Genomic DNA, 15,900 nt, shown 5'->3' with positions numbered 1-15,900 from the left:
ATATCATCTTTGACGGTATCTTAAATTAACATATGATTGTATTGATTGTCACACAGTGGAAAGGTCAGTATTGAGAAACAAATGTAGTGAACATATAGCAAAATAAATTGTATTCTATGTCCACGTTGCTGTAAAGGACAAACTGTGCCTCAGCCAACAAAGGCGACACACTATTTGCATCCAGTTCCAGACTGTGCATCTAACTTATTTAGCATTGATCTCTATAACGCAAACCTGTGTATGGTTCCGAACTTTGACTGGATGCACAACATCATTACCACTTCGGTGCGTCAAAATGAACAAATTTGGAAAACTATTAACTTACTTTTCTGTGCAAGATTAGTTTGGAAAATGGGATTATTTGAGTTAGAGGTTATGCGAACTATGATAAATTGAATATTTATGCTGCCGAGTGGTCTAAAGCGCTGTCCGTCACGGATCACTGCCACCTCACCTCTGTCTGCGTGGGTTCGAGTCTCGGGCTCGGCAAATGTGGATACGTGAGAAAGCTTGCCGGTAGCTTCTCGTGGGTCGGTGGTTCTTTCCGGGGTTTTCCCGGTTCTTCCTCCACCATTAATACTGGCCGCCATGTATAGCCTATCTTGTGCTGCAAAATGGCGTTAAACCCTATAACAACAACAACAATATTTATGCTGATTTTCACAAGCCATTGACCATCAAATATATGGTCTGCATATTTTAAAATATTATATTTCATTATTTTGAGGACTACATTTTGTGAGAAAACACATACAAGCCTGGACGTTGTATAATAAGATGTTTTGGCTTTTATAATTATTTTGCTTTGTGCTTTTATAATCTAAATAAGAACGGTTGTGGTGAACACACCATTTCTTGACACTACAATACATTGGAGACATCTAGTAGCTGAAGAGGGCGTGAGCTGTCCATATATTCCATTTTATTTGGTCTTTACCCTTGATACGTTACAGTATGACAGTGGAGATCTGATTTTAATCATGCTGAGTTAGGCTTGTCTCTTTTTCTTTCTTGACGATAAATTTACTCTTACTATTATTATTAATATTATCATTATTAAAACTCCTAGGTGTAGCAGTAGTTCATATGTCAGTTCCAGTAGTAGGTAATTATTTACTGGTCAATTTGAATCGATGAGGGCTTTAGGGCGGGATGCTAGATAGTAAATATGCTAGAGCTGAATTTGCATCAGATAACTCCTGAAAGCGTAGTCAACATGATAAAACCTTGCATATTAGCTTCGTGATCTGTAGATTTCCCACCATGAGGCACACTAGTTTCTGGATACTGTAGGCATGTCTACTTCATTTGTTTCATAATTATCATCATGGTTGCCTGTCGTTTCGCCAAATATTACAGATTGCTTAGCGATTGCTGCTATTATATTTCTTATCACGTTATACTTTATAGACGAGTGTGTCCTAAGTAAAAATGAACTTGATGAACTTTGGTAAATTATTATTTTAACTTACCATACTGCCAATGTTCATTTCCCAATCAATTGGTAATAAGAATGCACATTCATAAAAATCAGTATAGAGCATAGCAACTGTTTAACCTCAACAATTTTTTGCTGAAATCATATTGTTAAACTGTATATTGAAGTGTCCAAGAGGAGAGTAAGATATGTTTTTTGTAATTTCCGAATTATACATTTTACATTGGTTCAATAGATTTTATAATGTTAACGCACACGTTGACCATGCGAAGTTCGTGGCTTCGATCGCCCCTTTGGCCATACTTATTTTATTTTCTCATACGTCTCTTTCATTTCTATTCTGCAGCACAAATTTCAATTTCCGTTTGTAAATTCACAAAATCTGTACCTAGTTATCTCCTAAAACTATATTATTCAATTCTAAAAGCTGCGTTAGTATGCTACCCAAAACCTGATTGAGTGGACCATGTAAGATATATATGAGACCTGCAAGTGGAAGTGAGACATCCACGACTAACCAAGAGCCACCTTGGTATGTGTCTTATCTTCGTTCTCTCCAAAAGCTCGAGGAGTAATTTATGACTTTACTTAAAACAACACGCAATGTGGTAACGTTAGCACATTCGGCAATTATGAAATGACCAATATTTGTTATAATATGGGAGTTATGCAATTTACATTATTTCCATATATTTTATACTATTACCATACACGTTGGCAATGCTTTTACGTACCCTAATTGTGTGGTTCCTTTTGCTAATCATTCATTGTGTGAAAGTATGTACTCCATCTGTATTTCTAGATTGTGTAGGAGGATTTTGATTAGCAAGTGGCCGCATAGCTCAGTTGGTTAGAGCGTCGTGCTAATAACGCGAAGGTCGTGGGTTCGATCCCCCCTGTGGCCAATAGTTTTTATTTTCGTTACTATTTTCCTCTCTATTTCTTTATTTACCTTTATTTTTTCTCCTTCTCTTTCATTTCTTATCTGGAGTAACGAAATAAAGTCTGTACTATTATTTTTTAAAAGTTTAACAATTCAATATCAAAACTTTATGTTACCAAAATCATGATTCAATATACGTTATATTTGAGATCTAGAGGGTGAAGTGAAAGATTCACAATCAGCTGAGGCACACTTTGGTATGTGTCTTATCTTCGTTATAGCAGTGAGCACGAGGAGTAATTTATAAGTTTACCTTAAACCTAATATAGAAAGCTATCAGTTAGAACTTTAGGCAAACATGAAAATAAATAATAAACATATTTTGGAGCATTGCACAAAAATAAAGTAAAGGTGTGTTCTCGATGTCTAGATCCGAGCCATCTTATGAAAAGGTGACTGGATTTTGTGTGCTATAAGTGTGGTGAGAAGGGCCATGTAGCTAAGAATTGCAAAAGGCAAAGATTTGACAGTTGTGGAAGTTTTCCTTTATGTGTCAATGGGGGATATGCGACAAATGCCACAAAGATGCCCAAACATGTACATGTTACAGAGAGGACATTGTGGAAGTGAATCCGCAGGTTGGTGATACTGCGAGGGAGGAACAATCATTGGAGTTACAGCTTGCCGAAGATGATGAAGAAGACGTTGAGAATTAAATACAGGATAATTATAGTCACGAAAGAGTGGAGGAAACTGTGGGAAGCAGAGTCGTTAAGACCGATCAAGAACTAGAAACGGAGGAAGAACGAAACAACAGGCCTACAGTTAGTGATAGATCGGTGACGGATCCAGGAAGTGATGACAGTAGGATGGTAGTTGAAGTCGCTGTTGAAAGGCAAACGATGTTCAGAGTTTTCAGGTAAACGGAAATGGAAATAACAGTACTGAATATAGACACTTTCAAAGTCATACACAGTTGGAGAAGACGGTTTAATCAAGTACCTAGACTGAAAACGAATAGCATGCGTCTCAAATCCATTAAATAATTTCTAGTATTCATGGAAATGATAAAACATGCGACATAATTTAATACTTTAAACACACTAATCATTATAATGGCCTTATATATTGTATCTCTAATTGGAAACGGCATGCTAGATTTGAATAAGCGAAAGTCTGTTTTAGAAATATTTCTAAAAAATAAGAGGCCATATTTTATTATTGCAAGAAGCCTTTTGGGATGATGAGTTTACTGAATGTATCACAGAAAATGAGATTTGTAATGGTGACATATTTGATAGCAATGCCGTCATTAGGAGGGCTGGTGTTGATGTTTTAGTAGTGAGAGAGGTGAAAAATCAAGTGGCACATGAAATGTTTCATAAGGGTAGAATTTTACATTTAAAATAGATCTTGATGAGGAGTGGTTGATTTCATCAATATTTATGCTACAAATCTTGTGCGAGTAAGGTATACCTTTTAATGAGATCAAACACATATTTGCATAAAAATACTAGCGATAGCATTATCTTGGTTGGTGAGTTCAATAACGCTTTATCTGGAATTGATCGACATAACAAAACCCTAACAGTGCTTTCTAAAATTAGTTATGATAGAAATACAAAACGACACACATTGTCGCATTTAACCTACTCGACACACTATTGACATTCGGTCCCAGACTATTTGGAATCAGGTCACAATTAGTACTTCGAGTTCAGTACCCACCATTGTAGTTCTAGCAGTTTTCGTCTATTTTCAGTACATTTTTTCCTCTCATTTTGGTGGGGATAGAAGAGTTATATATATGCATTTCTTGTAGGGATTTAAAGGTAATTGTTTATTCTGAAGAATATGAGTTCTAGGTGTGGTTTTCTCTTTGTATTTTGGCGACAGTGACTAGTGTGTTATAAGACTTTGGTGATGGTCCTGAAGTGAAATATGTGTTCTATTTACATGCTGCTCTGTTGACAGGCCAGCCTCTCAAACAAATGCAGGTCAACCTTTGACAAGAACTTCACCGTGATATCATCTTTGACGGTATCTTAAATTAACATATGATTGCATTGATTGTCACACAGTGGAAAGGTCAGTATTGAGAAACAAATGTAGTGAACATATAGCAAAATAAATTGTATTCTATGTCCACGTTGCTGCAAAGGACAAACTGTGCCTCAGCCAACAAAGGCGACACACTATTTGCATCCGGTTCCAGACTGTGCATCTAACTTATTTAGCATTGAACTCTATAACGCAAACCTGGGTATGGTTCCGAACTTTGACTGGATGCACAACATCATTAACACTTCGGTGCGTCAAAATGAACAAATTTGGAAAACTATTAACTTACTTTTCTATGCAAGATTAGTTTGGAAAATGGGATTATTTGAGTTAGAGGTTATGCGAACTATGATAAATTGAATATTTATGCTGCCGAGTGGTCTAAAGCGCTGTCCGTCACTGATCACTGCCATCTCACCTCTGTCTGCGTGGGTTCGAGTCTCGGGCTCGTCAAATGTAGATACGTGAGAAAGCTTGCCGGTAGCTTCTTGTGGGTCGGTGGTTCTTTCCGGGGTTTTCCCGGTTCTTCCTCCACCATTAATACTGGCCGCCATGTATAGCCTATCTTGTGCTGAAAAATGGCGTTAAACCCTATAACAACAACAACAATATTTATGCTGATTTTCACAAGCCATTGACCATCAAATATATGGTCTGCATATTTTAAAATATTATATTTCATTATTTTGAGGACTACATTTTGTGAGAAAACACATACAAGCCTGGACGTTGTATAATAAGATGTTTTGGCTTTTATAATTCTTTTGCTTTGTGCTTTTATAATCTAAATAAGAACGGTTGTGGTGAACACACCATTTCTTGACACTACAATACATTGGAGACATCTAGTAGCTGAAGAAGGCGTGAGCTGTCCATATATTCCATTTTATTTGGTCTTTACCCTTGATACGTTACAGTATGACAGTGGAGATCTGATTTTAATCATGCTGAGTTAGGCTTGTCTCTTTTTCTTTCTTGACGATAAATTTACTCTTACTATTATTATTAATATTATCATTATTAAAACTGCTAGGAGTAGCAGTAGTTCATATGTCAGTTCCAGTAGTAGGTAATTATTTACTGGTCAGTTTGAATCGATCAGGGCTTTAGGGCGGGATGCTAGATAGTAAATATGCTAGAGCTGAATTTGCATCAGATAGCTCCTGAAAGCGTAGTCAACATGATAAAACCTTGCCTATTAGCTTCGTGATCTGTAGATTTCCCACCATGAGGTACACTAGTTTCTGGATACTGTAGGCATGTCTACTTCATTTGTTTCATAATTATCATCATGGTTGCCTGTCGTTTCGCCAAATATTACAGATTGCTTAGCGATTGCTGCTGTTATATTTCTTATCACGTTATACTTTATAGACGAGTGTGTCCTAAGTAAAAATGAACTTGATGAACTTTGGTAAATTATTATTTTAACTTACCATACTGCCAATGTTCATTTCCCAATCAGTTGGTAATAAGAATGCACATTCATAGAAATCAGTATAGAGCATAGCAACTGTTTAACCTCAACAATTTTTGCTGAAATCATATTGTCAAACTGTATATTGAAGTGTCCAAGAGGATAGTAAGATATGTTTTCTTTTATAATTTCCGAATTATGCATTTTACATTGGTTCAATAGATTTTTATAATGATAACACACACGTTGACCATGCGAAGTCCGTGGCTTCGAGCGCCCCTTTACCCATACTTATTTTATTTTCTCATACGTCTCTTTCATTTCTATTCTGCAGCACAAATTTCAATTTCCATTTGTAAAGGCACAAAATCTGTACCTAGTTATCTCGTAAAACTATATTATTCAATTCTAAAAGCTGCGTTAGTCTGCTACCCAAAACCTGATTCAGAGGACCATCTAAGATATATATGAGACCTGCAAGTGGAAGTGAGACATCCACGACTAACCAAGAGCCACCTTGGTATGTGTCTTATCTTCGTTCTCTCCAAAAGCTCGAGGAGTAATTTATGACTTTACTTAAAACAACACGCAATGTGTTAACGTTAGCACATTCGGCAATTATGAAAAGACCAATATTTGTTATAATATGGGAGTTATGCATTTTACATTATTTCCATATATTTTATACTATTAACATACACGTTGGCAATGCTTTTACGTACCCTAATTGTGTGGTTCCTTTTGCTAATCATTCATTGTGTGAAAGTATGTACTCCATCTGTATTTCTAGATTGTGTAGGAGGATTTTGATTAGCAAGTGGCCGCATAGCTCAGTTGGTTAGAGCGTCGTGCTAATAACGCGAAGGTCGTGGATTCGATCCCCCCTGTGGCCAATAGTTTTCATTTTCGTTACTATTTTCCTCTCTATTTCTTTATTTACCTTTATTTTTTCTCCTTCTCTTTCATTTCTTATCTGGAGTAACGAAATAAAGTCTGTGCTATTATTTTTTAAAAGTTTAACAATTCAATATCAAAACTTTATGTTACCAAAATCATGATTCAATATACGTTATATTTGAGATCTAGAAGGTGAAGTGAAAGATCCACAATCAGCTGAAGCACACTTTGGTATGTGTCTTATCTTCGTTATAGCAGTGAGCACGAGGAGTAATTCATAAGTTTACCTTAAACCTAATATAGAAAGCTATCAGTTAGAACTTTAGGCAAACATGAAAATAAATAATAAACATATTTTGGGGTATTGCACAGTAATAAAGTAAAGGTGTGTTCTCGATGTCTAGATCCGAGCCAGCTTATGAAAAGGTGACTGGATTTTGTGTGCTATAAGTGTGGGGAGAAGAGCCATGTAGCTATGAATAGCAAACGGCAAAGATTTGACAGTTGTGGAAGGTTTTCTTTATGTGTCAATGAAGGATATGCGACAAATGCCACAAGGAAGCCCAAACATGTACATGTTACAGAGAGGACATTGTGGAAGTGAATCCGCAGATTGGTGATGCTAAGAGGGAGGAACAATCATTGGAGTTACAGCTTGCCGAAGATGATGAAGAAGACGTTGAGAATTAAATACAGGATAATTATAGTGAAGAAAGAGGGGAGGAAACTGTGGGAAGCAGAGTCGATAAGACCGAACAAGAAATAGAATCGGAGGAAGAACGAAACAACAGGCGTACTGTTAGTGATAGATCGGTGACGGATCCAGGAAGTGATGACAGTAGGATGGTAGTTGAAGTCGCTGTTGAAAGGCAAACGATGTTCAGAGTTTTCAGGTAAACGGAAATGGAAATAACAGTACTGATATAGACACTTTCAAAGTCATACACAGTTGGAGAAGACGGTTTAATACAGTACCTAGACTGAAAACGAATAGCATGCGTCTCAAATCCATTAAATAATTTCTAGTATTCATGGAAATGATAAAACATGCGACATAATTTAATACTTTAAACACACTAATCATTATAATGGCCTTATATATTGTATCTCTAATTGTAAACGGCATGCTAGATTTGAATAAGCGAAAGTCTGTTTTAGAAATATTTCTAAAAAAATAAGAGGCCATATTTTATTATTGCAAGAAGCCTTTTGGGATGATGAGTTTACTGAATGTATCAGAGAAAATGAGATTTGTAATGGTGACATATTTGATAGCAATGCCGTCATTAGGAGGGCTGGTGTTGATGTTTTAGTAGTGAGAGAGGTGAAAAATCAAGTGGCACATGAAATGTTTCATAAGGGTAGAATTTTACATTTAAAATAGATCTTGATGAAGAGTGGTTGATTTAATCAATATTTATGCTCCAAATCTTGTGCGAGTAAGGTATACCTTTTAATGAGATCAAACACATATTTGCATAACAATACTAGCGATAACACTATCTTGGTTGGTGAGTTCAATAACGCTTTATCTGGAATTGATCGACATAACAAAACCTTAACAGGGCTTTCTAAAATTAGTTATGATAGAAATACAAAACGACACACATTGTCGCATTTAACCTACTCGACACACTATTGACATTCGGTCCCAGACTATTTGGAATCAGGTCACAATTAGTACTTCGAGTTCAGTACCCACCATTGTAGTTCTAGCAGTTTTCGTCTATTTTCAGTACATTTTTTCCTCTCATTTTGGTGGGGATAGAAGAGTTATATATATGCATTTCTTGTAGGGATTTAAAGGTAATTGTTTATTCTGAAGAATATGAGTTCTAGGTGTGGTTTTCTCTTTGTATTTTGGCGACAGTGACTAGTGTGTTATAAGACTTTGGTGATGGTCCTGAAGTGAAATATGTGTTCTATTTACATGCTGCTCTGTTGACAGGCCAGCCTCTCAAACAAATGCAGGTCAACCTTTGACAAGAACTTCACCGTGATATCATCTTTGACGGTATCTTAAATTAACATATGATTGCATTGATTGTCACACAGTGGAAAGGTCAGTATTGAGAAACAAATGTAGTGAACATATAGCAAAATAAATTGTATTCTATGTCCACGTTGCTGCAAAGGACAAACTGTGCCTCAGCCAACAAAGGCGACACACTATTTGCATCCGGTTCCAGACTGTGCATCTAACTTATTTAGCATTGAACTCTATAACGCAAACCTGGGTATGGTTCCGAACTTTGACTGGATGCACAACATCATTAACACTTCGGTGCGTCAAAATGAACAAATTTGGAAAACTATTAACTTACTTTTCTATGCAAGATTAGTTTGGAAAATGGGATTATTTGAGTTAGAGGTTATGCGAACTATGATAAATTGAATATTTATGCTGCCGAGTGGTCTAAAGCGCTGTCCGTCACTGATCACTGCCATCTCACCTCTGTCTGCGTGGGTTCGAGTCTCGGGCTCGTCAAATGTAGATACGTGAGAAAGCTTGCCGGTAGCTTCTTGTGGGTCGGTGGTTCTTTCCGGGGTTTTCCCGGTTCTTCCTCCACCATTAATACTGGCCGCCATGTATAGCCTATCTTGTGCTGAAAAATGGCGTTAAACCCTATAACAACAACAACAATATTTATGCTGATTTTCACAAGCCATTGACCATCAAATATATGGTCTGCATATTTTAAAATATTATATTTCATTATTTTGAGGACTACATTTTGTGAGAAAACACATACAAGCCTGGACGTTGTATAATAAGATGTTTTGGCTTTTATAATTCTTTTGCTTTGTGCTTTTATAATCTAAATAAGAACGGTTGTGGTGAACACACCATTTCTTGACACTACAATACATTGGAGACATCTAGTAGCTGAAGAAGGCGTGAGCTGTCCATATATTCCATTTATTTGGTCTTTACCCTTGATACGTTACAGTATGACAGTGGAGATCTGATTTTAATCATGCTGAGTTAGGCTTGTCTCTTTTTCTTTCTTGACGATAAATTTACTCTTACTATTATTATTAATATTATCATTATTAAAACTGCTAGGTGTAGCAGTAGTTCATATGTCAGTTCCAGTAGTAGGTAATTATTTACTGGTCAATTTGAATCGATCAGGGCTTTAGGGCGGGATGCTAGATAGTAAATATGCTAGAGCTGAATTTGCATCAGATAACTCCTGAAAGCGTAGTCAACATGATAAAACCTTGCCTATTAGCTTCGTGATCTGTAGATTTCCCACCATGAGGCACACTAGTTTCTGGATACTGTAGGCATGTCTACTTCATTTGTTTCATAATTATCATCATGGTTGCCTGTCGTTTCGCCAAATATTACAGATTGCTTAGCGATTGCTGCTGTTATATTTCTTATCACGTTATACTTTATAGACGAGTGTGTCCTAAGTAAAAATGAACTTGATGAACTTTGGTAAATTATTATTTTAACTTACTATACTGCCAATGTTCATTTCCCAATCAGTTGGTAATAAGAATGCACATTCATAGAAATCAGTATAGAGCATAGCAACTGTTTAACCTCAACAATTTTTGCTGAAATCATATTGTCAAACTGTATATTGAAGTGTCCAAGAGGATAGTAAGATATGTTTTCTTTTATAATTTCCGAATTATGCATTTTACATTGGTTCAATAGATTTTTATAATGATAACACACACGTTGACCATGCGAAGTTCGTGGCTTCGATCGCCCCTTTGCCCATACTTATTTTATTTTCTCATACGTCTCTTTCATTTCTATTCTGCAGCACAAATTTCAATTTCCATTTGTAAAGGCACAAAATCTGTACCTAGTTATCTCGTAAAACTATATTATTCAATTCTAAAAGCTGCGTTAGTCTGCTACCCAAAACCTGATTCAGAGGACCATCTAAGATATATATGAGACCTGCAAGTGGAAGTGAGACATCCACGACTAACCAAGAGCCACCTTGGTATGTGTCTTATCTTCGTTCTCTCCAAAAGCTCGAGGAGTTATTTATGACTTTACTTAAAACAACACGCAATGTGTTAACGTTAGCACATTCGGCAATTATGAAAAGACCAATATTTGTTATAATATGGGAGCTATGCATTTTACATTATTTCCATATATTTTATACTATTAACATACACGTTGGCAATGCTTTTACGTACCCTAATTGTGTGGTTCCTTTTGCTAATCATTCATTGTGTGAAAGTATGTACTCCATCTGTATTTCTAGATTGTGTAGGAGGATTTTGATTAGCAAGTGGCCGCATAGCTCAGTTGGTTGGAGCGTCGTGCTAATAACGCAAAGGTCGTGGGTTCGATCCCCCCTGTGGCCAATAGTTTTCATTTTCGTTACTATTTTCCTCTCTATTTCTTTATTTACCTTTATTTTTTCTCCTTCTCTTTCATTTCTTATCTGGAGTAACGAAATAAAGTCTGTGCTATTATTTTTTAAAAGTTTAACAATTCAATATCAAAACTTTATGTTACCAAAATCATGATTCAATATACGTTATATTTGAGATCTAGAAGGTGAAGTGAAAGATCCACAATCAGCTGAAGCACACTTTGGTATGTGTCTTATCTTCGTTATAGCAGTGAGCACGAGGAGTAATTCATAAGTTTACCTTAAACCTAATATAGAAAGCTATCAGTTAGAACTTTAGGCAAACATGAAAATAAATAATAAACATATTTTGGGGTATTGCACAGTAATAAAGTAAAGGTGTGTTCTCGATGTCTAGATCCGAGCCAGCTTATGAAAAGGTGACTGGATTTTGTGTGCTATAAGTGTGGGGAGAAGAGCCATGTAGCTATGAATAGCAAACGGCAAAGATTTGACAGTTGTGGAAGGTTTTCTTTATGTGTCAATGAAGGATATGCGACAAATGCCACAAGGAAGCCCAAACATGTACATGTTACAGAGAGGACATTGTGGAAGTGAATCCGCAGATTGGTGATGCTAAGAGGGAGGAACAATCATTGGAGTTACAGCTTGCCGAAGATGATGAAGAAGACGTTGAGAATTAAATACAGGATAATTATAGTGAAGAAAGAGGGGAGGAAACTGTGGGAAGCAGAGTCGATAAGACCGAACAAGAAATAGAATCGGAGGAAGAACGAAACAACAGGCGTACTGTTAGTGATAGATCGGTGACGGATCCAGGAAGTGATGACAGTAGGATGGTAGTTGAAGTCGCTGTTGAAAGGCAAACGATGTTCAGAGTTTTCAGGTAAACGGAAATGGAAATAACAGTACTGATATAGACACTTTCAAAGTCATACACAGTTGGAGAAGACGGTTTAATACAGTACCTAGACTGAAAACGAATAGCATGCGTCTCAAATCCATTAAATAATTTCTAGTATTCATGGAAATGATAAAACATGCGACATAATTTAATACTTTAAACACACTAATCATTATAATGGCCTTATATATTGTATCTCTAATTGTAAACGGCATGCTAGATTTGAATAAGCGAAAGTCTGTTTTAGAAATATTTCTAAAAAAATAAGAGGCCATATTTTATTATTGCAAGAAGCCTTTTGGGATGATGAGTTTACTGAATGTATCAGAGAAAATGAGATTTGTAATGGTGACATATTTGATAGCAATGCCGTCATTAGGAGGGCTGGTGTTGATGTTTTAGTAGTGAGAGAGGTGAAAAATCAAGTGGCACATGAAATGTTTCATAAGGGTAGAATTTTACATTTAAAATAGATCTTGATGAAGAGTGGTTGATTTAATCAATATTTATGCTCCAAATCTTGTGCGAGTAAGGTATACCTTTTAATGAGATCAAACACATATTTGCATAACAATACTAGCGATAACACTATCTTGGTTGGTGAGTTCAATAACGCTTTATCTGGAATTGATCGACATAACAAAACCTTAACAGGGCTTTCTAAAATTAGTTATGATAGAAATACAAAACGACACACATTGTCGCATTTAACCTACTCGACACACTATTGACATTCGGTCCCAGACTATTTGGAATCAGGTCACAATTAGTACTTCGAGTTCAGTACCCACCATTGTAGTTCTAGCAGTTTTCGTCTATTTTCAGTACATTTTTTCCTCTTATTTTGGTGGGGATAGAAGAGTTATATATATGCATTTCTTGTAGGGATTTAAAGGTAATTGTTTATTCTGAAGAATATGAGTTCTAGGTGTGGTTTTCTCTTTGTATTTGGCGACAGTGACTAGTGTGTTATAAGGCTTTGGTGATGGTCCTGAAGTGAAATATGTGTTCTATTTACATGCTGCTCTGTTGACAGTCCAGCCTCTCAAACAAATGCAGGTCAACCTTTGACAAGAACTTCACCGTGATATCATCTTTGACGGTATCTTAAATTAACATATGATTGTATTGATTGTCACACAGTGGAAAGGTCAGTATTGAGAAACAAATGTAGTGAACATATAGAAAAATAAATTGTATTCTATGTCCACGTTGCTGTAAAGGACAAACTGTGCCTCAGCCAACAAAGGCGACACACTATTTGCATCCGGTTCCAGACTGTGCATCTAACTTATTTAGCATTGAACTCTATAACGCAAACCTGGGTATGGTTCCGAACTTTGACTGGATGCACAACATCATTAACACTTCGGTGCGTCAAAATGAACAAATTTGAAAAACTATTAACTTACTTTTCTGTGCAAGATTAGTTTGGAAAATGGGATTATTTGAGTCAGAGGTTATGCGAACTATGATAAATTGAATATTTATGCTGCCGAGTGGTCTAAAGCGCTGTCCGTCACTGATCACTGCCATATCACCTCTGTCTGCGTGGGTTCGAGTCTCGGGCTCGTCAAATGTAGATACGTGAGAAAGCTTGCCGGTAGCTTCTTGTGGGTCGGTGGTTCTTTCCGGGGTTTTCCCGGTTCTTCCTCCACCATTAATACTGGCCGCCATGTATAGCCTATCTTGTGCTGAAAAATGGCGTTAAACCCTATAACAACAACAACAATATTTATGCTGATTTTCACAAGCCATTGACCATCAAATATATGGTCTGCATATTTTAAAATATTATATTTCATTATTTTGAGGACTACATTGTGTGAGAAAACACATACAAGCCTGGACGTTGTATAATAAGATGTTTTGGCTTTTATAATTCTTTTGCTTTGTGCTTTTATAATCTAAATAAGAACGGTTGTGGTGAACACACCATTTCTTGACACTACAATACATTGGAGACATCTAGTAGCTGAAGAAGGCGTGAGCTGTCCATATATTCCATTTTATTTGGTCTTTACCCTTGATACGTTACAGTATGACAGTGGAGATCTGATTTTAATCATGCTGAGTTAGGCTTGTCTCTTTTTCTTTCTTGACGATAAATTTACTCTTACTATTATTATTAATATTATCATTATTAAAACTGCTAGGAGTAGCAGTAGTTCATATGTCAGTTCCAGTAGTAGGTAATTATTTACTGGTCAATTTGAATCGATCAGGGCTTTAGGGCGGGATGCTAGATAGTAAATATGCTAGAGCTGAATTTGCATCAGATAACTCCTGAAAGCGTAGTCAACATGATAAAACCTTGCCTATTAGCTTCGTGATCTGTAGATTTCCCACCATGAGGCACACTAGTTTCTGGATACTGTAGGCATGTCTACTTCATTTGTTTCATAATTATCATCATGGTTGCTGTCGTTTCGCCAAATATTACAGATTGCTTAGCGATTGCTGCTGTTATATTTCTTATCACGTTATACTTTATAGACGAGTGTGTCCTAAGTAAAAATGAACTTGATGAACTTTGGTAAATTATTATTTTAACTTACTATACTGCCAATGTTCATTTCCCAATCAGTTGGTAATAAGAATGCACATTCATAGAAATCAGTATAGAGCATAGCAACTGTTTAACCTCAACAATTTTTGCTGAAATCATATTGTCAAACTGTATATTGAAGTGTCCAAGAGGATAGTAAGATATGTTTTCTTTTATAATTTCCGAATTATGCATTTTACATTGGTTCAATAGATTTTTATAATGATAACACACACGTTGACCATGCGAAGTTCGTGGCTTCGATCGCCCCTTTGCCCATACTTATTTTATTTTCTCATACGTCTCTTTCATTTCTATTCTGCAGCACAAATTTCAATTTCCATTTGTAAAGGCACAAAATCTGTACCTAGTTATCTCGTAAAACTATATTATTCAATTCTAAAAGCTGCGTTAGTCTGCTACCCAAAACCTGATTCAGAGGACCATCTAAGATATATATGAGACCTGCAAGTGGAAGTGAGACATCCACGACTAACCAAGAGCCACCTTGGTATGTGTCTTATCTTCGTTCTCTCCAAAAGCTCGAGGAGTAATTTATGACTTTACTTAAAACAACACGCAATGTGTTAACGTTAGCACATTCGGTAATTATGAAAAGACCAATATTTGTTATAATATGGGAGTTATGCATTTTACATTATTTCCATATATTTTATACTATTAACATACACGTTGGCAATGCTTTTACGTACCCTAATTGTGTGGTTCCTTTTGCTAATCATTCATTGTGTGAAAGTATGTACTCCATCTGTATTTCTAGATTGTGTAGGAGGATTTTGATTAGTAAGTGGCCGCATAGCTCAGTTGGTTAGAGCGTCGTGCTAATAACGCGAAGGTCGTGGGTTCGATCCCCCCTGTGGCCAATAGTTTTCATTTTCGTTACTATTTTCCTCTCTATTTCTTTATTTACCTTTATTTTTTCTCCTTCTCTTTCATTTCTTATCTGGAGTAACGAAATAAAGTCTGTGCTATTATTTTTTAAAAGTTTAACAATTCAATATCAAAACTTTATGTTACCAAAATCATGATTCAATATACGTTATATTTGAGATCTAGAAGGTGAAGTGAAAGATCCACAATCAGCTGAAGCACACTTTGGTATGTGTCTTATCTTCGTTATAGCAGTGAGCACGAGGAGTAATTCATAAGTTTACCTTAAACCTAATATAGAAAGCTATCAGTTAGAACTTTAGGCAAACATGAAAATAAATAATAAACATATTTTGGGGTATTGCACAGTAATAAAGTAAAGGTGTGTTCTCGATGTCTAGATCCGAGCCAGCTTATGGAAAGGTGACTGGATTTTGTGTGCTATAAGTGTGGGGAGAAGAGCCATGTAGCTATGAATAGCAAACGGCAAAGATTTGACAGTTGTG

General features: G+C 36.2%; 4 non-coding genes across 4 annotated transcripts; all 4 read left to right on the top strand.

Moving 5' to 3' along the window:
* Positions 1-2,269: 2,269 nt before the first annotated feature.
* Trnai-aau (transfer RNA isoleucine (anticodon AAU)) lies at positions 2,270-2,343 on the top strand. Its single transcript has one exon. It is a non-coding gene; the product is annotated as a tRNA-Ile (tRNA).
* A 4,275-nt stretch (positions 2,344-6,618) lies between these two features.
* On the top strand, positions 6,619-6,692 carry Trnai-aau (transfer RNA isoleucine (anticodon AAU)). The gene has a single exon. It is a non-coding gene; the product is annotated as a tRNA-Ile (tRNA).
* Positions 6,693-10,966: 4,274 nt separating this feature from the next.
* On the top strand, positions 10,967-11,040 carry Trnai-aau (transfer RNA isoleucine (anticodon AAU)). Its single transcript has one exon. It is a non-coding gene; the product is annotated as a tRNA-Ile (tRNA).
* Positions 11,041-15,313: 4,273 nt separating this feature from the next.
* On the top strand, positions 15,314-15,387 carry Trnai-aau (transfer RNA isoleucine (anticodon AAU)). The gene has a single exon. It is a non-coding gene; the product is annotated as a tRNA-Ile (tRNA).
* Positions 15,388-15,900: the final 513 nt, after the last annotated feature.

The sequence above is a fragment of the Sinohyriopsis cumingii genome, unplaced genomic scaffold (assembly GCF_028554795.1).
Source record: "Sinohyriopsis cumingii isolate HCF-2022 unplaced genomic scaffold, ASM2855479v2 utg002228l, whole genome shotgun sequence".
Taxonomy (NCBI): domain Eukaryota; kingdom Metazoa; phylum Mollusca; class Bivalvia; order Unionida; family Unionidae; genus Sinohyriopsis; species Sinohyriopsis cumingii.
This window is presented reverse-complemented; position numbering and strand designations above follow the sequence as displayed.